The 16,691-nt window shown below is 44.0% G+C and overlaps 2 protein-coding genes and 1 non-coding gene across 3 annotated transcripts in view; all 3 read right to left on the bottom strand.

The window, feature by feature from the left end:
* The window catches only part of LOC131897739 (probable serine/threonine-protein kinase samkC), a 47,075-nt gene that overhangs the window by 23,603 nt on the left and 6,781 nt on the right, over positions 1-16,691 (bottom strand). The gene's annotated exons all lie outside the window — the stretch shown is intronic.
* On the bottom strand, positions 7,431-7,593 carry LOC131897751 (U1 spliceosomal RNA). Its single transcript, XR_009375774.1, has one exon. It is a non-coding gene; the product is annotated as a U1 spliceosomal RNA (small nuclear RNA).
* LOC131897413 (uncharacterized) overlaps positions 12,299-16,691 on the bottom strand; it is a 29,774-nt gene continuing 25,381 nt past the window's right edge. The window contains exons 6-7 of the mRNA XM_059248329.1: positions 15,772-16,065; positions 12,299-12,927 (exon numbers count right to left, since the gene is read on the bottom strand). The gene's annotated coding sequence lies outside the window, so the exon portion shown is untranslated. The remainder of the gene's footprint in view (positions 12,928-15,771; positions 16,066-16,691) is intronic.

Here is a 16,691-nt window from a genome sequence, read left to right as displayed (position 1 = left end):
TCTGTATACCAGGCTGGCCTTGAAGGCGTGAGCCACCAATGCCTGGCTAAGATGGTATCTATCATCTACCCACCCACCCACCCCCCCTATCTATCTGAGACAGGGTCTCTCTACATACCACTGGCTGTCCTGGAACTTGCTCTGTAGACCAGACTGGCCTTGAACTTGAACTCAGAGATCTGTCTTTCTCTGCCTTCTAGTGCTGGGATTAAAGGCATGTGCCACCACTCCCGGCTTACACATATTTCTTAAAACTAGGCTGACCTTGCCGGATGATGGGAGGCAGAGGCAGGTGGATCTCTGTGAGCTGGAGGCCAGCCTGGTCTACAGAGAGAGTTCCAGGACAGCCAAGGCTACATAGAGAAACTCTGTAACCAGGCCCTACCTCTTTAACATTTCTGCTGCGTAATAAATCTGTCAGATTGCAGATCCATCAATGAATTTGCCCTTTGATGAAACCATGCCTTCATGATCCATTCACTACCCTGAATCCCCCCACCTGAATACTGACGCATTAGGAACCAAGTCTTCAACACTTGAGCCTTTTGGGGATACACTTATGTCAGAATTATAATGATATCTGTGTTGTCATGTGCTAAAAATATTCCATTGCCTTTGAGCACCTAAAATGGCCACTGTGATTATGAACTGCATTTAACATTTTATTTAATCTTAATTACTGCTAAAAATCGATATGTGGGCCAGGCGGTGGGTGCACGCCTTTAATCCCAGCACTTGGGAGGCAGAGGCATGCAGATCTCTGTGAGTTCGAGGCCAGCCTGGGCTACAGAGTGAGTTCCAGGACAGGCTCCAAAGCTACACAGAGAAACCCTGTCTCGAAAACAAAACAAACAAACAAACAAAAAATCGGTATATGCCTATTATTGGATAATATAGAATTAAAGTAATTTCCCATGTTTATTGACTATTACTATATTCTTTTTTTTTTTTTAAATAGGGTTTCTCTGTGTTTCTTTGGTGCCTGTTCTGGAACTCTGTAGACCAGGCTGGCCTTGAATTCACAGAGCCTGCCTCTGCCTCCTAAGTCCTGTGATTAAAGGCATGCACCACCACCACCCAGCTGACTATTGTTATATTCAATCCCCAGTACTGGGGATTGAATTTAGGGCCTTGTGTTTGCTAGTCAGGTGCTACATTCATGTACATCCATAGTGTCATGCCTCTGACTCTCATTTTAAGTTTTGAGACAGTCTCACTAAGTTGTCCAGGCTGGACTTGAACTTACTGTGTAGCCCAGGCTGGTCCTGCATCAGTTTCCTGAGTAGCTGAGGTTGTAGATGTATTTCAACTTACAAAAATACAATATTTGTATTTTCTGCCAGTAAACTTTGCTATTCAGATCTTATCTTTTATCTTTTTCTATGTTATTCCTGATCTTTAAAATTTTAGTTTTTATTTATATGAATGTGTTTGTCTCTCTGTGTGTATGCCATGTGTGTGCAGGTTCCTGCAGAGTCTAGAAGAGGGTGTTAGATATCCCAAAGCTGGAGGAGCAGTGAGCTTCCTAGCCCAAACTTGGGTCCTGGAAGAACAAAATATTCTTTGTTTGTTTGTTTTTATTATTATTATTATTTATGTTTTTCTGTCATCAGCTTGATACAGTACAAATTCTTATCCTAACAGTGAAATGTTTCACTGAAGCTTGCCCAGTGATTCAGTGAAAACTTACTATAAGCCACAGTCATCCTAGGGTTCCCCCTGCTATGTAGCTTCCCTGGATCTGTGGGTTGCAGCCTGATTGTTCTTTGCTTCATATCTAGAATCCACTTATGAGTGAGTACACACCATGCTTGTCCTTCTGGGTTTGGGTTACCTCACTCAGGATGATATTTTCTACTTCCATCCATTTGCCTGCAAATTTCATGCTGTCATTGTTTTTCTCTGCTGAGTAGAACTCCATTGTGTATATGTACCACATTTTCTTAATCCATTCTTCAGTTGACGGGCATCTAGGTTGTTTCCAGGTTCTGGCTATTGTGAATAATGCTTCTATGAACATAGTTGAGCATGTATCTTTGTGGTAGGATTGAGCATTCCTTGGGTATATGCCCAAGAGTGGTATAGCTGGATCTTGAGGTAGATCGATTCCCAATTTTCTGAGAAACCGTCATACTGATTTCCACAGTGGTTGTCCAAGTTTGCACTCCCACCAGCAGTGGAGGAGTGTTCCCTTTGCTCCGCATCCCCTCCAACATAGAATGTCATTCGTGTTTTTGATCATAGCCATTCTGACAGGAGTAAGGTGGTATCTCAGAGTTGTTTTGATTTGCATTTCTCTGATGACTAAGGATGTTGAGCATTTTCTTAAGTGTCTTTCAGCCATTTGAGATTCTTCTTTTGAGAATTCTCTGTTTAGCTCTATAGCCCATTTTTTGATTGGATTGTTCAGTATTTTGATGTCTAGTTTCTTGAGTTCTTTATATACTTTGGAGATCAGCCCTCTGTCAGATGTGGGGTTGGTGAAGATCTTTTCCCATTCTGTAGGCTGTAGTTTTGTCTTATTGACAGTGTCTTTTGCCCTACAAAAGCTTCTCAGTTTCAAGAGGTCTCATTTATTAATTGTTGTTCTCAGTGTCTGTGCTACTGGTGTTATATTTAGGAAGTGGCCTCCTGTGCCAATGCGTTCAAGAGTACTTCCTACTTTCTCTTCTATCAAGTTCAGTGTAACTGGATTTATGTTGAGGTCTTTGATCCACTTGGACTTGAGTTTTGTGCATGGTGACAGATATGGATCTCTTTGTAATCTTTTACATGTTGACATCCAGTTATGTATGCCAGCACCATTTGTTGAAGATACTTTCTTTTTTCCATTGTATAGTTTTGGCTTCCTTGTCAAAAATCACGTGTTCATAAGTGTGTGGATTAATGTCAGGGTCTTCAATTCGATTCCATTGGTCCGTATAGAACAAACTATTCTTAACCACTGTGCTCTCTCTCCAGTTCCTATATCCTGGTCTGTCTGTCTATCTTTTTAAAGACATCTACCTCCCTACCTCCCTAGTGTTGGGATTTCCTTCATGTCAATTTCTGAGTGTTTTATATATAAAGGTAATTTGCTATTTTACAGATCTGTTTTCCTGATTTGTCTTTTGAATGGATTCGTGGAAATTTTTCTGTACCAATTTTTTTTGTGTTTGGTGTGTGTATGAAATGAAAGTCAGATGACATCTGCCCTTCATTTGGGGTGTGTGCGCAGAGGACAGCTTTTATGAGTTGGTTTTCTCCTCCTGAGGGTTCCATGGGTTTTGTAGATCAGACTGAGGTGGCCAGGCTTATTTGGCAAAGACACTTACCTACACTGACCCATCTTATTGGCCCCTGTCCTGGGCATGTACTCAAGTGTGCACCCTTATACATATATATTTCAAGATTTACTTTTATTTGTGTGTGTCCATATGGGTGTATATCATGTGTGTGCAGGTGCCCACAGAGGACCTCTTGGAACTGGAGTTAGAGGTGGTTGTGAACCATTTGACATAGGTGTTGGGAACTGAACTTCGGTTCCTCTGCATGAGCAGGAAGTGCTCTTAACTGCTGAGCCATCTCTCTAGCCCCTGCACATATATATTTAATGGTAATGCAATTAAGTTGATCAGTCTTTACCTTTTCTTCTTTCTAGGTTTTGGGAATCTTATGAAGTATTTTTCAAACCATTAAGAGATTATAAATCGTGGGCTGGCGATGTAGCTCAGTCCGAAGATTGCTTGCCTGACAAGAATGAATTGGTTCTATCCCCAGCACTGCATAGTTTCATGGCATAAACTGAGTTGTTGGTATAATCTTGTATGGGCTTAAGAGGTGGAGATAGGAGAATCGAGGGTTCAGAGTTATTCTCTGCTTCATAATGAATTTGAGGCATCTGGGCTTGAGACCCTTGGGAGAGGGTTTTTGGGGAGGGGGAAGGAGTGAGAAATGGGGGTATTAAGTGATTTTATTCATTTAGATTTTGAGACAGGATCTCAGGTAGTTTAGGCTGCCTCAAACTGGCTATATGTTTGAGGATGACCTTGAACTTCTTATCCTCCTGAGTGCTGGGATTTCAGGTGGGCGCCACCATGACAGGTTTATGTGGTACCTGGACTCATGCAGTGCTAGGAATGAAATCCAGGGCTTCCTGTACGCCAGGCAGGCAGTGTGCCAGCCGAGCCACATCCTCAGGCCTCCATCTGGAGTCTAACTCACTGATGTTTGAATTATTCAGTAGCTGGTTTATTGATACTCAATTTCAAATAACACTGTTCCTGTGGACGGTGTTAGTACTTTCTGCTCCCTTTCTTCCTTCTTTGTTTTTTGTTTGGTTTTGAGATAGGGTCTTGTGTGTAACCCAGGTGGGCCTGGCATTTGCCGTGCATCCCAGATTGGTCTCCAAACCGACAGTCAGTATGAGCCACCAGCTTGACTCCAGTGAAATGCATTAACATGCTATGAAGTTTTCCCTACTGTGGATTTTGTCTCCTTATGTCAAAAGCAATGGGTAAAATAGAGAAATAATTTTTATCCTAGAAGGTGTGGGTTAACACCAGAGAGGCTGAGGCCGATTTGCCAGGAGCTTGGAGTCAACGTGGGTTATATAGTAAGTTTTAGGCCGTACTGGACTGTGTTGTGAGACCTTGTCTCAAAAAAAAACAAACAAAAGAAGCAAACAACACAGCCGTGTTGTGGTCTGGTGTGAAAGAGGACAGATGGCAAGCAGCCTTACGAGTTGAGTGAGTATTAGCTAAGTGCCAACAAGGACTAGACAGGGACCACACAGCTCAGCTAAGTTCATACTCTGAAGTGACACTTGGTTTTCACAGCTTGGTCTGATTTTAAGAGGACCAGTTAATCTGCTTGGAACCATGACACATAGAAATTGTGAGATAAATGTATATTGCTGTAACAAAAATTTGATAATAAAATGTATAGTCATGAATAAGAATAAATATGTGTTGAAGCTGTATAGTGGTAAGTTAATAAAATTTGAGTGTTCAAGGCCTCAGTGTTTAAAAATGGTGAGTAAAGGCTGGAGCAGTTTGGCCTAATGGCTAAGAACATGGACTGCTCCTCCTGCCCTCCAGACAGGGTTTCTCTGTGTAGCTTTGGAGCCTGTTCTGGAACTTGCTTTGTAGACCTGGCAGGCCTTGAACTCATAGAGATCCTCCTGCTTCTGACTCCTGAGTACACCTTCCGGCAAGAACATGAAATGCTCTTGTGGAGGACCCGTATTTGATTTCCAGTACCCATGGCTAGCATTTACAACCACCTGTAACTCAGCACTTCAGGGGCGATCCAACTCCCTGAGTCTGCAGATACCTGCATTCACGTGTATAGACACACATATCCCCATACAAAAGTGAAAATCTTAAAGATGATGGATAGAAAATTTACAGATGAGTAATATGTAAGGTCATTGTAAAATGAGGCACACGGTGAGGAGAAGGAAGACTGAAAAATGTCTGCTCTATTGCTAGTTCACCTTTGAGTATTGTGAAGTATTGTATTGGAAGAGAAAGGCTGCAAAGGTAGAAGGTTAAAAAAATGGACGTGACATGTTTTTATTCTGGGAATAGTAGCTTTTTATGCAGGAGCTAGCATGTCTGTTTTAGGTGGTTGGGCCATGTGTGGGGTTTGTTACAGAGGTCTGGAAAGTCTAGTGTGACTGGCTGTGTATTTCTTCCCTTGGCCTTCACACTGTTTTCATTTGACGTTTCTTCTCCCCACATGTATTACACATGGAGTTCCCCAGCTGAACCTTTTTCTCAAATTCTGTTGGTCTCCTGAAGTGTAAGGAGCTTTAGTGTGGTTCTTTCACACAAAAATTGTACCGTTTCTTTATTATTATTTGTTTTTGTTCATTTCGTGAGGTAGAGTCTTGCACTATAGCCTTAACTGGCCTGGAACTTGCTATGTAGGCCAGGCTGTCCCTCAGTGCTGGGATCTTAGTTCTTAGTCATCAGGCCTGGCTTACTTATCTTTAATGGTTTTTATTAGTCCACATTAAGTTATACATAAATAATAACGCATTTCATTACAACATTTTCATCCGTGTACATGAATTTTTATCATTTTACCCACCCTTCTCCTGTCTTGTCTCCTCCTCCTGTTAATGCCCTTCCTCTTCCCCACTTGCCCTTGTACTTCCTTTGCTGTTAACAGTTTGGTGGCCCAGTGAGTTTTCATTTGGGTTGCTTACAGGTGCATGGAGAAGGGGTTATTGACAGGACTGTGGGCACTTCCCAGTGTAGCCACTGAAGAAAATGCCCCTTCCTCCTCCTCTAGCAGCCATCAACTGCCAACATTCCCAGGAAGAGGGTGGCTCATAGGGGCCACTCCCCACTTATTGGTTCTTTGAGATAGGGTCTCTCACTGTGAGAACCAGTCCAGGCTGACATCAAATTCCTGTTAATCTTTCTACCTCCACCTCATAGCCTTGCCTCATGGCCTCAGCTCTTATCGTAGGTGTGAGCCACCACACCTTCTTTCTAAGTTGTCTCATTTTGTGTTTGTCGTCCCCCCACATTGCTCTAGAGAGTAGAGTATACCTACCTTTTAGAATCACTGTTTTACTTATCACCACATAGTTCCCTTTACTAACCTGTATATATTGTCATATATTTCAATGCAGAGTTTCTCTGTGTAACAGCCTTGGCTGTCCTGGAACTCTCTTGGTGGTCCAGGCTGGCTTCGAACTCACAGAGATTCCCTGTCTGCCTCCCAAGTGCTGGGATTAAAGGTGTGAGCCACCACACCTGGCATGGAAAATAATTTTGAAAGTTCAGGAGAATAGCCTATTATACTTATCATATATTTGCTCTTTATTATTATTTTTTAAATGTATTATTTTATGTGTATGGATGTTTTGCCTGTATGTATATTTGTATTCTATGTGCATGTCTGGTGCCCTTGGAGGTCAGAAGAGGGCATTGAATTCCCTGGAACTGAGGTTAAAAATGGTTGTGAGCTGCCGTGTGGGTGCTAGGAATTGAACCAGAGTCTTCTGGAAGAGCAGCCAGTGAGTGCTCTTAACCTCTGAACCATCTCTTCAGCTCCCAACTCTTTTAAACCTGGTAAATGGAAATATAATCTAAATGATCTCAAAGCATAGTTTGGACAAAACCCTGGCAATAAGGGATAAGGCAGTTTTGTCCAAAGCTTAAACATTTTAAATGTTAGGGGGCTAAGTAATGAATTGGTTATATGAAACTTAGCATACTTAGCATGTATATAAATATGATTTTGTATACATTTCAGAATTTGATCATTCATGAGATAATCAAGTTTTAATTTGTATCCTAATAATTATCTCTATTAGCTTATAGCTTTGGTACAACTTATCCTTAACAGTTTACAGTTTAGGTTGGCCAATCAATCAATAAGTTTTATTTCTTAATTACCTTTAATTAAAGTAAACTTTTTTTTTTTTTTTAATTCTCGGGAGAGCGCGAACGCAGTCCCCCACTACCACAAATTATGCAGTCGAGTTTCCCTATTTGGGGAAATCGCAGGGGTCAGCACATCCGGAGTGCAATGGATAAGCCTCGCCCTGGGAAAACCACCTTCGTGATCATGGTATCTCCCCTGCCAGGTAAGTATAAAAGTAAACTTATTCTTAACAATTTATAAGTTAGTTGTCTTTGTAAACTTAGAACTTAGGTTTTATACCTGTCCGGTTAGCCTTAAAATATGAAGCTTGTGGTGAAGTTATTTTAATATAGAAACAGCTCTTATTTAAAAATATGGTATATAAGGAAAATGACAATTTAATAAATCCTTTAAGGTGTATCGTGAAATGAGATAAGCATGGTTAAAAAAAAAAAAAAAAACAACTAAAACGGAGGAGAAATGTTTTGTTGTTGTAGCAGCTGCAGCCGGTTTGTCCAGTCTGTATCAAGCCAGACAGCCACCAGAAATGGAGAGGGGAGGGGAGGGGTGGAGACAGACTGAAGTGAGCTGAGATGCAGAGAGCAGACAGTTAGGTTCAGAGAGAAGAAGGCAGATGCTGATGAATCCATACAGGTCTAAGGGCGTCCCTCACCAGGGCCTGTTTTCTTGCAATGGGTTAACTGAAGTTCTTGTACTTGGCCAAGATTTTTGTAAATTACCAAGAACTTAACAGTCAACCCAAAAGAAGAAAGAGAGAGAGACACTTTTTTTTAAATACAGCAATAGACAAGTTGGGAGTTGCCATTATTATTTTAACTGGTACTATCCGGCATGTGAGGCCTGCATTATTATTTAAATGAGGGCTGCTGGAGCAGAGCTCCTAGTTAGCTACAGGGCAGTTTTGAAGGTTTACAGCTCAAGTTAGCCCTTAGATTCCAGTAGTTTTAGCAAAAAAGGCTGTTTGTAGCAGGACACTGCTGCTACTATGGAGAACATAGTGAACTTCATTAGCTCTAGTTTACACTCTCAGGAGGTCTTGTAGTGTGATGATCTCTTTGTAAGACCCCGAATGAAGTAACAGCAGGTTTCTCCCTAGAAGGGAGGGGTTAGAATCTGTGCCGCTTATCATAGTCTGAAGGTAAGTCAATTTCATAAGGTTGGCAGCTTTTAGGGGTCCCCTAAATCTCTCCTTACGGTTTTTAGGAGGCCTTATGGGATTAAGATAGTCTGTTGTTTCCTTATCTAAGCCTGTAAACTGACTGGAGCTGACTGAAACACCTTCTGTAACTTCTATCAGCACCATCTTGGCAAAAGCTAGAATGTGATTTCGATGTATTTAGATAATTTTATTTTATTTCTCTGTCCCATATTTATCACCATAAGCTACATCATTCTCATTTTAAAGTCTCTTAAGCATCAGGCTTCAAATGTTTATTTAGATTGTCTAATGATGCACCAAATGAACCCCAAATGGACTAAATATACGCCAAGTACTTTGTCTCCCAGAAAACAAGGAACGGGAGAGAATGCTTAGAAAGTTCTGCTGTAGGAATGAAGGGGAACTGAGTGCAGAATTCACGAGCACATTCAAGTAAGGATGAGAATGTAGTTCATAATAGTGACACATTTTAAAATCTTTGTTGTAAGAATAGAATATTCAGTATGTACCAAGTTGTTAGCCAGACATTAAGTCCAAAAAGTGAAGTTCTGCATCCATCCATAAGCCAAAATAAGTTCAGATGGACAAAATATTTAAATTGGAATTCTAAACAGAATGCTACTGTAGGTAAGTGTAGACTTGGGAATTAGGCAACCTGAGTTTGTCCTGCCTCTCTCTGACTCACTAGCCATGTGACCTTGGGCAGGTTAGTTAACCACTTCCTGCCTCAGTTCATAAGACGGGGATGAAACGGCAGCCACCTCCCAGAAGGGACAGTTGTGAGGATCAAATGTGTTAGTACACGTAATGGGTGTGGCCTGGGGCCTGGTGCATGCAAGTGCATTTAAAATAATTGTCACCATCGTCAAACAGGTAAAACCGTAAAAGCATTAAAGAAAAATTTGGTAGATATTTTTATGAGCTTAGGGGTGGGGGAAAAGACATATAATCATGAAATCATAGAAGATGAAGAGATTTATCATTTAAAACTTCTGCACATGGAGAAGTACTTCTGATCAGTGAGTGAAGTGTGAGGTCACCAGCCAAGGGGGGACAGGCTATGAGGGTGACATTGTTTTGTGACTTCCTGCACTGAAGCCAGGCCTGGCCAGGTGAGTGCCTGGGAAGAGCTTATTTGAATGTTTTACACATTGTTTTGGTTCTTCTCAGAGCTGCTGTAACAAATTTCAACAAACTTGGTGTTCTGTGGAAGTTTCTTCTTGTCATTGTAGTTCAGCTCTGGAATCCAGAAGTCCAAAATCAGAGTGTTAAGTTGTCATGTTCCTGGGATTCTGGGGGGAGGTCCTTCTAGTTTCTAGTGGTCCTGGACCTTCCTCTTGTGATACCGAGGCTCCAAACTCAGTCATGTCTGTATTCTCTCCTCTCTGTCTGAGTTCTCTCCTCTTACATGGAAGGAATCAATGACTTCCAGTCCTAGCTACTGGGCTGAGGGAACACCTTGGTCCATATGACCTCATCATCACTAATTATATCTACAAAGACCCTGTTTCCCCCCAAACACTCATATTCTGGGGCCCAGGGTGGACATGAATTTGGGAGAAACTTTATTTCACCACAATGGTATACTCCCTTTCATGGGGAAAACAGCTGTAAGCCTGGCTGTAAGAGTGTGGTGTGGCTCTCGGAAGTCTCCAGAACAGATCCAACACCTCCCTGGAGGCTGGGGGAAATAGCAGAGGGGACGTGAGCAGAGGTACCTTGAGGGGAAGCCGGAGACCCTCAACTAGTCATGCCAGCGGCTTTCCTTTGGACACTGTCAGGGGTTCGGATGCCCAGGAACAACAGGGATATACCAAGAATATAGGAGGGGCTGGGTCTGTAGAAGATGGTGTGTTTGTGTGTGAGGTCCTGAGTGCAGTCGCCGGCACTGGGGAGAAAATCGGAGTTCACAGAAAGATGCTAAACCTCCAAGAGAGACGAGTGGGGCCAGCAAGATGGTTCAATGGGTGAAGGTGCCTGCCAGCAAGGCTGAGGAGCTGAGTTCAACCCCTGGAACCCACAGTGTGGAAGAAGAGAAATGACTCCTCGTTTATGCTGTGGCATATGCGTGTACACCCCCCACACAGACACACGGACGCATGCACACACATACATACACACATACACACACGCACACACACACGCATGCACACACACATATACACACACTCATATTTCAAAGTCAAATAAGAGGCGTGCATCTGCTCGTATGTAACATTAAGAGACAGCACTGGAACACCAAGCCCTAGAGAACAAATCAAAATTTCTAAAGAAATCTCTAGGAGATTATGAAATTAAATACCAAGATAAAAATTGTGTATATGGGTAAATACGTAATTGGAGGATGTTCCAAACTCTCATTAGGTCCGGAAGGGTGTCAAGACCCATGAAGAGTGTCTAGACTGAGGAACTCTTCAGTGTAGACTGTTAGACCAGTCTCAGAGAAAAAAGCTGATGGACCTCCCCTTACAATTGCCAGGGAGTAGATTGGTCCCTTTAATGTATCACAGTACAAACAGGAAAATACCACAGGGCACATTTACTCTTGTTCTAGCTAGCATTGAAAGTTAGCATTGTTTTCCAAGTATGTGTAAGTAATTATATCCGTAGAAACAAACCAAAACCCTTAGCTCCACTCTGCTGCCAACCCCCCTCTGTCCCTTATGGCCAGCTCTTGGTGAGAGGCGGCCACCGGAGGCCCTGGGAACCCATGCCATTTAGTGCCATCTGCTCTCCCTGAGGGGCAGCTGACAGGGTGTGTGGCCATGTCTGCTGATGTCCAGCCTTCAGCCTCATGGAGCTCCACTAACCGCTGGTTCTTCACCTGGTTTTGAAATTTCTTGCTTCTTACCTCACCAGGTGTTTCCTAGCCTCTTTCACACACCCGCTCCCCTTTTCTTCTCTGGGAGAGGGTCCCCAAGTGTGATCCCCTCACTAATCTTCTTCCATGTAGTGAGGCTCCCTAGGGCATCTCATTCCTTCCTTCCATTTCTCTCCTAGCCCCTGAGGTAGACATTTGTGAGCCTGACCCTTTAACTCTTCGTCATTGGGTCAGGTCATCTCATGCTGCGTGCTCTTTTCAGGTGTCCTGGTTTGTTCCTGTTGGCTGTGCTTCCCTCGAAATACTGGCGTCTGACTGATGTGTACTGGTGGGAGAGGCTAACACTAAAATGGAGCTCTTGCTGGAACTGGGCCATGGGGGGGGTGCTCACCCCATCACTCTCCTCCTGCCACTAGTTGGTTCCTCGGGAAGCTCTGACTGCCAGGCGTATACTTTCCCGTGTCCGTCATCTGAACAGTCAGTTTCCCCTAGAATGTGGAAGATCCTGCCTGCCCCCTCCCCTGCAGCGAAGACCCCTGCCCTGAGGTGCTCACATGGTCCCTGGCTCGCACTGAGCTGGCCCTGCTCTGTTGCAGTTGGGCCATGCTGATGGCACGTGGCCCGCAGCAGCAGGTGAAGGAGGAAAGGGCACAGTGCCCTCCCTTTGCAGCCGTCTCTGAACCTTCCCACCTCTCCCCTTCCTCCTGGCCACTTCTGTTCATTGGAGGATCTTCCTGTTAGCTACCTTCTCAGCCCCGCACCTAGATGCTTTTTCAAGTGGTGTTGCAGGCTGGCACTCGGAGGAGCTAGCAACGTGTTAGTTTATAATGAGCAATAAAACTTTCACGTTGGGGGGAAATGAGGTCAATGTACATTAAGAAAAATGTTAATTTCTTGGAAAGGAAGTATATTCAGTTCACAAACATTTGGAAATGTTTAAGGAAATGGTGAGGTTTAATTTCAATGATACCGTTAAAAAATACCTTTTGTAGAACAGTTTTCAGAGATTTTCATCCAGTGATGGTAATACAGAATAAAATGAATATATCCACATACTCCTGGTGGGTGTCTAACCTACTGCCCTTTTATATGGTAAAATGAGTATCTCCATGTACTCCTGGTGGGTGTCTAACCTACTGCCCTTTTATATGGTAAAATGAGTATCTCCATGTACTCCTGGTGGGTGTCTATCCTACTGCCCTTTTATATGGTAAAATGAGTATCTCCATGTACTCCTGGTGGGTGTCTAACCTACTGCCCTTTTATATAGTAAAATGAGTATCTCTATGTACTCCTGGTGGGCATCTCACCTACTGCACCCTTTTGGAGTATATCTAACTCACTGGAGTCCTAAAACGATTATTCCCTTTGACTCCACAATTTTGTTCTTGAGATTTTAACCCACAGGAAGCTTCAGCATGAGAAATCTTCAGGTACAGAGATCTGTCCTTGGTATTATTTATGCTCCTGTCACCAACAGTGACCACACACAGAAATGGCCTGTCTGACTGCATGGGAATGTCCAATAGGCTGTAGTCCACAGGCCCAGGCAAACAGTTTGAATCTGGTAAGAACATATGGAAAAAAGAAAAAGAAAAATTTTGTATCAAATGTCAAGTGGCAGCGGAGAGATAAAATGCCTTACATGGTGTATGGCTCTCACACAGTAAATACTAGAAAGAAACTCAGGCTGACATTTGTAGGCTTATATTCAGTCAATGGACAAATGAGAATTTTGTTTCCTCTTTTTCTTTTATATGAGCGCTAATGTCTTAGGAGAAATTTTTCATTAAAATAACTTAGAAAACAGAAATCTGTCTCTTTGGTAGATTCTAGATTTAGCAAAGAACAGTGAAATGATAAAGGGTTCTAGCTCATTATTTCATAAAAGTGAAAGGTTTCTGAAGAGAAAAGCAGGGAGCTATGCTTTGTTAATTAATATGACCAATGTTTGAGAGCAGGAGTCAGGGCGTGGATTGTGAGTTCAAGTCCACACATATCCCCATGTGTGTGACATTGGAGAGGTTGTTGCAGTTTTTAATCTGCAGAGTGCACCGGGCAGCACACCTTGCTGGCCGGATTGAGTGTGCACATGGTGCTGGCCTGTAGGAGGCGCTCTAGCCACTGTACTGCTCCCCTGTCATCACCTCACCAAAGCTCAGCCCCAGAGCCAGGAGCTACTCAGGGGTAAAGTGCTTGCTCTGCAAGCATGGGGTCCTGAGTTCTGTTCCCAGAACCCACGTGAAAACTAGGCATGGAGGCGTGCATCTGTGACTGTAGTGCTGCGGGGTGGTCTGGAGGTGGACAGGTGCCAAGAGTGCAGTGTAACTGAAGGTGCCAGCTGTGCAGTCTAACTGAAACAGCGGTGGAGACCTAAAAAACAGTTGGGTGTGATGGCAGGCAGATCTCTGTGAGAGTTCAAGGCCAGCCTGGTCTACATAGCAGAGTTCCAGGCCAGTCAGTTACTCTGTCTTTAAGACAAACAACCATAAATAAGTGAAAAAGATAGAGTGCAATTAGAAGAAAATGCCTGAGTTTGACCTCTGACCTTCACATACATACACATGGCTGTGTACTCCCCCACTCCCCAATCAACTTGATAAGTCACTTGCTGGGTGACCTTGACAATTACTTGTGCAAGCCTTGTTTGGCTTTTTCAGTTTTTAGTTTTTAAAGTGGCAGCAGCAAACCACTTGCTTCCAAGTTATTGGGAGAATTGACTGAAGTCGAGCCAGAAGCTTGGTGTCCATAACAAGTGCAGAGATGGAGAGGGGTATGGAGGGCTGATGGGATTGGTTCTGTTTTTACATGGGTTTATTTTGAAGCGTGAAGAAGTAGGGAAGTGAGCAGAGGTGGGAGAGCTGGCTGGAGGTGAGTAAGCCAACACGTGCTGAGGGTTTATTTCTGCCCTGACAGATTTGGGGGAAAGTCTGTGATGTCTACAGCGGCTGTGGGTTCACTCTGCAGTGACTCATTGGAAGTCTGTGATGTCGTTGGTTTGTTTTTCTTATTTATTCTTCTGGGGTGCAGCCACCAATTCCCAAATAATTCACATAGAGGCTTATTCTTTTTTTTTTTTTTCTTCTTAATTACAAATGCTAGGCCTTAGCTTGGCTTGTTTCTAGCCAGCTTTCCTCAACTTAACTGATCCCATCTACCTTTTGCCTCTGGGCTTTTCCTGTTTTCTTTCTTGTGTAAATCTTACTCTGTGGCTTGCTGTGTAGCTGGGTGGCTGGCCCCTGGAGTCCTCCTCCTTCTCTGGCTCCTTCTTTTCTCCTCCCAGACTTCTCCTATATATTCTGCCTGCTATTGGCCATTCAGTTCTTTATTAGACCATCAGGTGTTCTAGACAGGCACAGTACCACAGCTTCACAGAGTTCAATGCAGCATAAACGAAAGTAACAACCTTGAAATCCTATTCTGCAGCAGTGTGATGTAAGTAGAGAACCTGTCCTCATTCCTGCTGCCTGGCCCCTTCCCAGGCTTCCCACATGCCCATGCACGTGACCCCTCCGCTGCTCTAGACCCAGTTGTTCCTGACTGGGGCTGGCCAGTGATGCTTTGCCTGCTAGGAATGCAGATTCTCATTACCCAGGGTGCTGGAGCACTTGCATGTAGGATTTTGTATTTCCAACAAGTTCCCAGCTCATGGCCCACACTGAGTAGCAGGGTTCTAGAGTATTCTCAAGCTGGTTCTTTAGATGGTTCTATGTGCCCCCATTCAAAGAGTGGAAGACTAAGGACACTCTTTGTGCATCTCCAGGGAAGCTGCTTTAAGATGCGTAGCTTAATGTAAATATGGCAAAGGTTTTGTGTTATGATGTAACCTGTTGTAACCTGTTAAATCCACCAACCAGTGTTCAAAATTCCCAGGTACAATCTGAGAACATGGTATTCTAGAAAGTTGCTAAATGGCAGGCTGACTTGGAGTAGTGGGAGGGAGAAGAGATGCTTTTTTGGGGGGAGGGGGATTTGAGACAGGTTTTCTCCATGCAACTTTGGAGCCTGCCCTGGAACTCCCTCACTGTAGACCAGGCTGGACTCGAACTCACAGAGATCCACCTGCCTCTGCCTCCCGAGTGCTGGGATTAAAGGCGTTTGCCACCACCACCCAGCTGAAGAGATGCTTTTTGAGGGTAGCATGTCAGTGTATTGGCAGCTTATCATTTGGCATTTAGGAACCTCTTTTAAGCAGCAGTAGAATGATGTCACCACAGTGCAGGTCAAAGTTCATGAGTCCTTCGCTAAGATAGAGGAGGATGGACATAGGATTCGTAGGGAACTTGGAGTCAAATCTGCTACATGTGGCAGAATATCTATGCTATGATGTTCCAAAGTGCCAACACAAAACATCTTTATCAGAACTGTCTACACAATTTCAAAAATGTCCCCAGAAAACCTCACTTACTTCTTAGCTCCCACGATCCTGGTGCTCCTCTGTGGCTTAAAGGCTGTGGGTCTCGGGGTCTAGCAAATCACAAGCACACGAGTGAGTGCCAGGGACCTTGGAACCTCATCCACAAAGAGATGACTCCCCCTTGTGCCTAGAAGGGAAGCTCTCACGGGCAACTACTTCAAATGGAAGGAAGGTGGGTGACGCTTCTTAGGAAACGTGTGCCATCCTATTTTTCCACAGTGTGAAGGCGGGCTGACAATACCGGAGCTTTCGTCTTTCGTCTTTGCCCATTCTCAAAGCCCTGTCCTAGAGGAAGGATCGAAAAAGGAGACAGGGGAAAAAATAAGAAGAAAAGGAACCGGGAGGCACTGGGGATGCTGAAGGAAGGTAACTAATTACAATCTGTCGAGGAACTGAGTCCGAGGACATGGGGAACAGGTAAAACTAAAAATGGGAGAGAAAGGGGAGCAAGTGGCTCTGATATAAAAGAGTGGGGCCTACGATGTGCTCTGATAAAACCAACTCCGAGTTCGGGACAAAAGCAAGGGCCCTGGTGTTCTCGGCTCGACAGTTCTAGCTCTAAAGTATAATGGTCACACCAAGAAACTCACGGCGGTGACTGCACTGAGTCTGGAAGACATCATTCCCCCTCCACGCCTAACAATTTCACCCAAGGGCTCCGGCCAGACCAACGCCACTTCCGCTCTCCTCGCCTCTCCCGGATGTGGTCTCCTAGGCGACTAGCCCTGTTCTGAACATCTCCTTCCACCTAGCAGCTTCCAAGGGCGCTGGAGCGGGGAAAGTCACATGACGACTCGTCTCCTGATGCTTTTGAGACCCTGCCCTCATGGCGGCAGGAGGATTAGGGAGGCCACTGGGCCTGAGGGTTGGAGCAAGTGGGCGGAGTCTGAAGATTTAAGTGAGGGGTCCTC

Source organism: Peromyscus eremicus, chromosome 22 (genome assembly GCF_949786415.1).
Source record: "Peromyscus eremicus chromosome 22, PerEre_H2_v1, whole genome shotgun sequence".
Classification (NCBI taxonomy): domain Eukaryota; kingdom Metazoa; phylum Chordata; class Mammalia; order Rodentia; family Cricetidae; genus Peromyscus; species Peromyscus eremicus.
This window is presented reverse-complemented; position numbering and strand designations above follow the sequence as displayed.